The sequence below is a fragment of the Palaemon carinicauda genome, chromosome 30 (genome assembly GCF_036898095.1).
Source record: "Palaemon carinicauda isolate YSFRI2023 chromosome 30, ASM3689809v2, whole genome shotgun sequence".
In the NCBI taxonomy this organism is placed as follows: Eukaryota; Metazoa; Arthropoda; class Malacostraca; order Decapoda; family Palaemonidae; genus Palaemon; species Palaemon carinicauda.
This window is the reverse complement of record NC_090754.1, coordinates 17,269,292-17,278,037: the sequence shown is the minus strand read 5'-3', so window position 1 is coordinate 17,278,037 and position 8,746 is coordinate 17,269,292. Positions and strand designations below refer to the sequence as shown.

At 42.3% G+C, this 8,746-nt stretch overlaps 1 long non-coding RNA gene across 2 annotated transcripts in view; it reads left to right on the top strand.

Moving 5' to 3' along the window:
• The window catches only part of LOC137623676 (uncharacterized), a 126,037-nt gene that overhangs the window by 96,456 nt on the left and 20,835 nt on the right, over positions 1–8,746 (top strand). For both annotated transcript variants that reach the window (XR_011040609.1, XR_011040610.1), the window contains exon 4: positions 6,529–7,550. This is a non-coding gene — a long non-coding RNA (uncharacterized lncRNA). The remainder of the gene's footprint in view (positions 1–6,528; positions 7,551–8,746) is intronic.

The window sequence follows — 8,746 nt, the reverse complement described above, 5'->3', positions numbered from 1 at the left end:
TAGAAGTACGCCCTTGACAACATGACCAGCACTTCAGATCATCTTAGGACGCTAACCAGAAGGTTTGCCTCCAGGTGTTGGACAACTTTCTTTCCTGAGGGATGGTTTCCTCCCCAGGTGTGAAGTGGTTTTTCCCTTCCAAGGGAGAACTCACATCTTAATAAATTCATCGTCTCCGACTGCTGTTGTTGCCTTCGCCCAGACTTCTCTCCCCCCCTTGCTGAGTTTTTCTTCCTTCAGGGGCGAAGCGCAGTCTTAGGCAAGTCTTTCCCACGAAGTGTTCACCTCTCGTTCGCGAGAGAGGCCACTCATAGAGACTCCTCTTCGTAGGATCGCTACTGTTGAAGGTCCGCTTGCTGATTCACCGGTCCTCATGGGTGTCATCATGGGCGTCATCCCTTCTCTCAGAAGTACGCCTGTGGCACCACCTGATCTCAAATCATCTTTAGGAAGGTTGTTACCCCTTTCCGAGAGAGAACTGCCTGCATCCTAAGCACTTCACAGACTCCGACTGCTGTTGCTGTCTTCGCCTAGACTATTCACCCCCCTTGTTGAGTCTCTTTGCTTTTAGGGGCGGAACACAGTCTAAGGCAAGTCTCCTACGAAGTGTTCACCTCTCTTGTTCGTGAGAGAGGCCACTCAGAGACCCCTTTTTGGAGGATCACTCTGCTAAGGTTTGCTCTCTGGTCTAACGGCCCTCATGGGTGTCATTAGTTGCTGTACTCTTCTGTGGATCACCAGCTCTCTCCTGAAAGCAGTATCATGCGCACCATTGCTTCCGTTCGCGCCAATGGTCTTCCCCGCACGCGCGTCAATGGCTTCCTCGCGCACGGCAATGCCCCCCCCCAATGGTCTTGCCTGTGCCTCCCCCAATGGTCCTGCGTTTCCCTCCCCCAATGGTCTTGCGCTCCGCCCTCAATGGTCTTGCGCTCCGCCCCTCAATGGTCTTGCGTTTTCCCCTCAATGGTCTGGCGTTTCACCCCCAATGGTCTTCCCTCCCCCTTTGTTCTTGCGCGATCCCCGATGGTGTCCCGCGCGATCCCCGATGGAGTTCTGCGCGGGCCCGATGGTCTTTAGCGCACGCCCCGATCGTCTCCTGCGCACTCCCCGATGGTCTTGCGTGCTCGCCAATAGTACTCCTACGCGCGCCAATGCACCCGCCCTTGCGCAACCAGTTAGACGCTTCTGCTCATTCTAGGGAGACTGCACAAAACTACACGATGCCTTACTGCGCGCCAGCGCTCGCCTTCCCTTCTATACACAGCACCCTCCTTCTCACTTGCTCTCGCCAATACGCCAACTCTTCACAAAGAGCCAGTGCTTGCCTTTTTACTAGCGCACTTCCGCGCTTTCCTCTGCGCTCCTGCGCAGTTGCGGTCTCAGATTCAATGCGCCAGCTCTTGTCAAAGAGCAAGTGCTCGCAGATCTAATGTGCCATCTCCTGCCAGAGAGCCAGCACTTACCTTGCGCACCATTGCTTTCCTGCTCTCCAGTGCTCTGTTGCGCATTCACCAGAAACCGCTTCAGCAGAAACTGAGCACCAGCATCATCCTGTATGCCATCGCTCCAGTACTCTCCTACACACTCGTGCAATAGGCTCAAAAAAGGAATAAAACTTTTTGGACAGGTCACCATTGCCCCATTTCTCTCTGCAAATGCATAACATGGCCCCTGGGAAAAGAGGAAAGAGGCGTTACAGACGGATTCAATATCACGAAGATTCCATCTTCCAAGGGGGGATCCTTGGTCCCTGTCTTCTGAGGTTTCTGTTTCCTTGAAAGACCACCGTCGGCAAACAGGAAAGCATCAACAGACTGATCTCTAGATCACTGTTTGCTCATGGCTAGTTCACGGTTTGCTGATTGCTAGGTCGCCGATCACCAGATTGCCAATTGCTAGCTCAGCGCTGATCATTGACCTCTTGTCCCTCCAATGAGTAGCGATCTCAGATTGCTAGCGTTTCAATCACTGTTTGCTAGTCAATAACCAGTCATCAGCTTGCTGATGACTAGATCACCGATGGGCAGCTTATCTTTCTTCGATCATTGAACTCGGCTAGCTGATCAAACAGGAGTGACCATAGTCAGCTTGGTGATCTCTGACCAACCAGGAAGGACCATAGTCAGCTTGGTGATCTCTGACCAACCAGGAGGGACCATAGTCAGCTTGCTGATCTGTAGCTCACCGATCACAGGTCCGCGATCAATCGCTGATCACCAGTGGCTTACCATCACCAACTGACTATCATTAAACCATTCTGGTGTGTCTCATGGCTCTCAAAGCAGATTACCAACTCATTTATTGCCAACCTACTTGACTGACCAGACAGCCTTCATCTGCCTGTCAGTTACCATCCTCGGCTTCCAGACCGCCGATTCACCGATCATCGGCAATTCGCCAGCAGTTCATGACTCGGACTTACTAGTCAACTTCTGCCCTTAGTTCCCTAGATCAGAAGGTATACAACATGCTTCTTGCTACTGGCCGCTCGTCATCACACTAAAGTGATCGACAAACGATCGACAACCCTCATCAATGGCTCTTCGACAAGGGGACTACTTGTGAGCACTCTCCCACTGCATAGTAACCACGATACCCAACCGTTAAGCATTGATTAACATTCGCCAGATTGATTTTATTCTAAGGAATAGCATCTATCCCATCAGGGTGCATGGTAGGGTTAAGCATTGCCTTCCTTCTGTTAGTTGAAGGAGCTCTCTCAGGGAAGACTTTTTACAAAGGGTATCGCATCCAATCCTTCACGACACGAGTCAAGATGTCAACAATATCCCCTGCAAAAGGATCCACAAGTAGCTGTCCCTTTGGGTCGATGTCCACACCATGTTGGAGTTCGAACAAGGGCTAAGACCTCAGGTCTTCATATGCACACTGGACCTAAAGGACACATACTTCCAGGCCCAAACCATCCATCTAGAAAAGTTGGAAGAGTCAGTCTAGACAAACAAGAAAGACCAGTTCAGGGCGCTGTGTTTCTCTTTCCACTACACCCAATCTGGTGTCACAGGATCGGCTTCTGTCTCCTCCGTTTTGGGACGACTGACTGACCTTGGTAGACTTGGTGGCAACCTTGCATTAGCACCGAAACTTCTGAAGTCTTTTTACCAAGATCCAGTGAACAAGGTAAACCTGCGGAAGTCTTTCCTACTTCCTTCCCAGAAGACTGGTGTATCTGGGAATGATTCCAGACACCAGTCTCCACAAAAGTTTCTCCTAAATTAGAGCTCCCAACCCAGAGGGAAGCATCTCTTCTTAAGATAGCATTTGTGGTATAAACCCAAGAATGAAAGGTAGATATTCCGGCCTTTTTTTATTTTCTTCTCTCAGGGGGTCCTAACAGCCACACCTTTATAGAGCTGGAATGGACGAACAATGTTCAATAGAGTGCATTCTCTTTATATGGGTTGTATAGAAGTGTCTCCATACTTCCTTTTTAGAGGAAGAATGGAGAAATGTATGCATTCCCATTAATCTTATAGATGCATTAAGTTGGGCACACTATCCATTAGGATTGAGATTCACTAAAGGCTATTTTCGAATAATGGATTTCTTGCCTAACATCTCTGAACTTGTGTGCTCGTGTAGTTAGTAGGAGGTTGAACGGTAGTTGTTACTTTCGCTCCTCTGTAGGGCCAAAGTACATTTAACCTTCCTCAGGTCAGAAATGTAGCCAGTTTGGTTACATAGTAATGCTTCACAAAATAAAGTTCATTGCTTCCGAAGATCTGAATGTGAAGGATGGTCAGAATTCAAAAAAATCTCATGCAACATGCATAATGAACTAATTGAACCACTGTGCTAGAGATTAATATCTAGATCAGGAATAAGAAATGTAATAGATCGTAACTTAAGTATCTGTCCAACAAGATCAGGAGAACAATACTCAAAACAAGGTAAAGTAGAAGAAATGAAACTTCTTCAAAATAGGTTGATCACAAAAATCTTGAGACAATAAGCATATTTTTTCTGCAATTGAAGAGGACGCATAGCTAAAGTCAGAGTGAAGTGGTGCTGTGGCAGAGGAGTATGTCAAACATTAAAAATGGCAAATATTAACACAACTCAAGATACCAAAAATAATTTTTTTTGGCTTTTCCTAAATGAGCAGAAAAAATGACTTAGAACAAACGACCGTGTTATAATAAATATTTATTTGTAATACAGAAGCTAACATCTGTAGATTTTAAATAATCTTGACAAATTTATTATATATAGTTGGTTGTCAGTTGATGCTAGTTCACTTGGAGTAGCGATTGCTTCTGGTAAAGCAAACCTAGAAGCATTGGCAGATGTACTCCTGTCCCAAGCTTTCCACTCTACCTTGAGCCAGCCCCTAAAAAATAGGTAAATATTTAACCACCCAATTCAAATTGAAAACCAGAATTTGTATAGAATTGTTTAAATGAAAATATGAATATAATATTTGACTACACTAAAATTGTTTACAATATGTAAAGGTAAATCAAAAAGTTAAATTCACCTCCAAAACTAATATCAATTTAATATTAAATTTTAAAAATTGCAAATCAAAAGTCAACAATTTCAATCATATTTTGACATAATTAACAAATTAAATATATGTGATGAGGGCATCACTTGAAATATATGTTAAAAGGCCGAATTTCCGTAAACAAGCAATTTAAGGTCGACAAATGATAATTTTAATTAGAGTAGCCTATAAACAAACCTAGTTTCAAGAGCGATTTTCAATTACTGAGTTCAAGGCTTTATTTATTTTTTGACTTGAGGATGATAAAAGTCACCAAGAAATGCCACTACTATTGTGCCAATCAATACAATGACCCACCTTATAATGACTTCATAGGATGAAAAAGAGCATGGGTAAGATAATTCCATAGCCTTTGCTGAGGTCGCCTCCACATTCATCAGACGAGGTGTAGAGTTAATTTAGTTCTTCATGGTGTTACACTCTGTTTTCGTAGCACTAAACACAATGAGTCCCATCGTTGTAGAGTCCTTTAGAAAATGTCCAGCACTACGACGAAGAATATAAATCGATGAAATATCCCACGGTGAGGTGAAGGAGAGTAATCACTCCTTGACGGTTGGTGTTGGACTGGTTTTCCCTTCCAACAGTGACTTCGAAGTTACTTCGTAGAGTTGTTTGGCTCGGAATATTCAGAAAATTAGGTAGTTAGTAGTTATCTTTAACTCCTATTTACTTTGGTTTGCACAACGAAGGTTGAGGTCGGTTAATTAGCACAATTTTATTTACAGTGATTAGGAAAAATAAAGCCTCAAACATTAATTGAACAAACCAGAATTAAATTAGAATAAACAAATTGAAAGAAACAAATTCAAAGAAATTCTAAAGTAAACTACGGAGATAATTACCCATTCCAAGGAATGTTTCTCCAGGTAAGGTAATTACCGATCATAAAGAAAATTTCTCAATCACCCAAAATATCCATAAACTTTTAACAAAATATTATAGGAATATATATTAAAATATATATTTTATACACTAAATCTGTATTTTCCAAATTTAATTTTCTTGATTACTGCCTCCTTTTGTTATCACTTTGAGCTTCCTTTTGGCCAATTTCAGTAGTATTGAGGGCTTCTCAAATAGATAATTGCTGGGCTCCACAAGGCACTAGAAGAGTTGGAAGATCCAGGCCTACATTGCTGAGGACCATGAAGCGCGAAGTAGGAAAGATGAATTGAGAAATACTGAATTAAAAGCTCAAGACAGAGACGACTGGCGAAATCTATCAGATGCCCTTTGCGTCAAAGCTTAGGAGGATGACGATGATGATGATTTTTTCGGCCTTAAAATATTTCTGAAATGACTTGCAAACATTAACCTGCTCAAGAAGACAACATTTGTAAACCTTTTCTAGGCTTCTCTTTTCTACATGAGTTGCCACTCTATGGTAGGCAGCTAGATGCTCTTTAATTTCTATTGTCAGTGGGTCATCCTTCTCCTTTCTGCTAGAGAACTGTTCCTGAACAACGTTCAACTTCGGATTGAGCAACAGGTTCAGGATCGTCAACTTTTTTGCCATCTGCTTCAGCTTGCCCTACGTGGAGTGATAGCTGGTCCCGGTATTTCTAAAGACCGGTTTATACTCCTATTCAATCTGCTTCAGCTTGCCCTACGTGGAGTGATAGCTGGTCCCGGTATTTCTAAAGACCGGTTTATACTCCTATTCAATCTGCTTCAGCTTGCCCTACGTGGAGTGATAGCTGGTCCCGGTATTTCTAAAGACCGGTTTATACTCCTATTCAATCTGCTTCAGCTTGCCCTACGTGGAGTGATAGCTGGTCCCGGTATTTCTATAGACCGGTTTATACTCCTATTCAATCTGCTTCAGCTTGCCCTACGTGGAGTGATAGCTGGTCCCGGTATTTCTAAAGACCGGTTTATACTCCTATTCAAGTTCTCGGGTTTGTATGTTATAAAAAATACAAGTTGTTAAAACCTTTAGAATACTTGAATATATATATTTTATTTTCATTCTGTAGCATGTTCAATTTTCTTTACAGGTGGAATATATTCATAGTATCTGGGTGGATTCACCCGAACTTGATGTTCCCGGAAAATTTTCGCCGGAAGATTTTTTTATGAAGAAGCACCCTATTTTCGAGCAACTCGAAAAAACAACGTACAAGCGACGGGTGGAGTACGACGATGAAGAAGCGTCTGTTGATAGAAGGTATCCGAAAAGGCCCACGAAGGTGGAAGAATGCCTTGGAAGGGGGAAAAAAAAAACAAAATAAAGGCCCAGGCCGGCCAAAAAAGAGTGGAATTAAAGGGCTGGAAACACCAACGGCTGTAGAAAAGAAAGGGCCTGTAAGGCCAAAGTCTGTGGGAAGGACTGAAAAAAGAGGCCCAGGTAGGCCAAAGAAGGTTGAAAAAAGAGGCCCAGGTAGGCCAAAGAAGGTTGAAAAAAGAGGCCCAGGTAGGCCAAAGAAGGTTGAAAAAAGAGGCCCAGGTAGGCCAAAGGTCGAAAAAAGAGGCCCAGGTAGGCCAAAGGTCGAAAAGAGAGGCCCAGGTAGGCCAAAGAAGGTTGAAAAAAGAGGCCCAGGTAGGCCAAAGAAAATTGAAAGAAGAGGCCCTGGTAGGCCAAAGAAAATTGAAAAAAAGAGGCCCTGGTAGGCCAAAGAATACTGAAAAAAGAGGCCCAGGCAGGCCTAAGGAGACTTTAAATAAAGGGCCTGGAAGGCCAAGGGAAATAGGGAAGAAAGTGGCAGGTAGGCCAAAAAAGACTGAAAAAAGAGGGCCAGGTAGGCCAAAAAAGACCACTTTACATAAAACAGAAGAAAGTCAGGTGACGAAAACACAAGGCAAAAAGCGGCCCAGAAGTTTATCTCAAGAAACCGAAATCTTTTCAAGAAAGAAAATAAAAATGGAAACATCTGCTTTATGCCCCAGGAAATCCTGTGTGGTTTCTTCCATGCATGGAGAGAGTGTTTCTCTAAAAAGAGAAAGGAAGAGGCCCAGAAATGTCTCCGAAGAAGAACACTTCTTTTCTGGGAAAAAAATCAAAGTGGGGACATCTGCTGAGGTAGGTACTGTAATTATTAGTTCTATATTATGACTTTGTGGCAACAATATTGATCGATGCAGGTACTCCTCATACAATGATGAGATAGGGACCGAAAAAGCCGACGTTTATCGAAATGGCCATAAATCTAATTATTCTCCTATTTTGACTAGTATCCTTAATTTTCAGTCATGTTATAAAACACAAATGCCTTTAACGCTTTCTTTTACAAAGTAAAGAGTATATAAGCCTTTTTTATTGTTTTAGGATGTAGAGGTTATAGTAAAGCTTTGTTTTTTATTTGTTTGTTTATTGGCAATGAATAGCCTGTCTTTTGGTCATGAGACCTATAATCTTTCAGTCATATCCTTTAAGCAGTATAGCTTTTCTTTATTTACACGGTATATTAAAAAAAATTTTCTCAAGTACAGGATAAATAAAAGCTTAAATTTTTGTTTTCCCTGTAGGTTTTCAAGGTTTTCACATGTAGGTTAGGTTTGTTTTGGTGACGAGTTTGCAAGATTTTCTCAGCCCTTATTTTAAACAGTTTAGATCTTCACAAAAATTTATTTTTGTGTAGTACTTGGTATACAAGTCTCTCTATCTACCTGTCTCTTCATACCATTTCTCTGGATTTTCTTACCTACTTCTCGCTACCTCTATCTTTTCATACCTTTCTCCCCTTCAACAAATAAAATCTTAGTTTATGAATGAAATGAACAGGACAAATTCATTAGTTGTAAGCAATTTTTTGCTTCAGGTTAAAAATAAAAAATACTACTATTAAGGGAGCCGGCCGTCTAATGCCCTTTTTGTAAGGATAGGACTTTGACATTCATACCACTTAATAAGTTACCTGGGACGTCTCCAAGCTGCATAGGATTTTTGCCTCTGACCTTTTGGTTTTGTGATGAGGCAATTTATCTAGAAAATTTGTTTTGTCAATTTCTATCTCCACCCTTGAGACTTTATATTATATATAGACTAGAATTTTTACTAAAAGTATGTTTTCTGGGTCGACCTGTGACGGCCGGCGAAAAAGTCCTTCTTTGTACTTTTTCTGATATAAATCTTCCAAATATACCAGAGAAAATTAAAAGCATGGAATGCAGAGGTTACAACCCTCGCGCGAGCACCTTGTTGGTGTCGTATATCTAACAAGGGCGTTTGTAAAACACTATTCACAGGCTGTCTTCCATTTAGATAATCCCTTCATC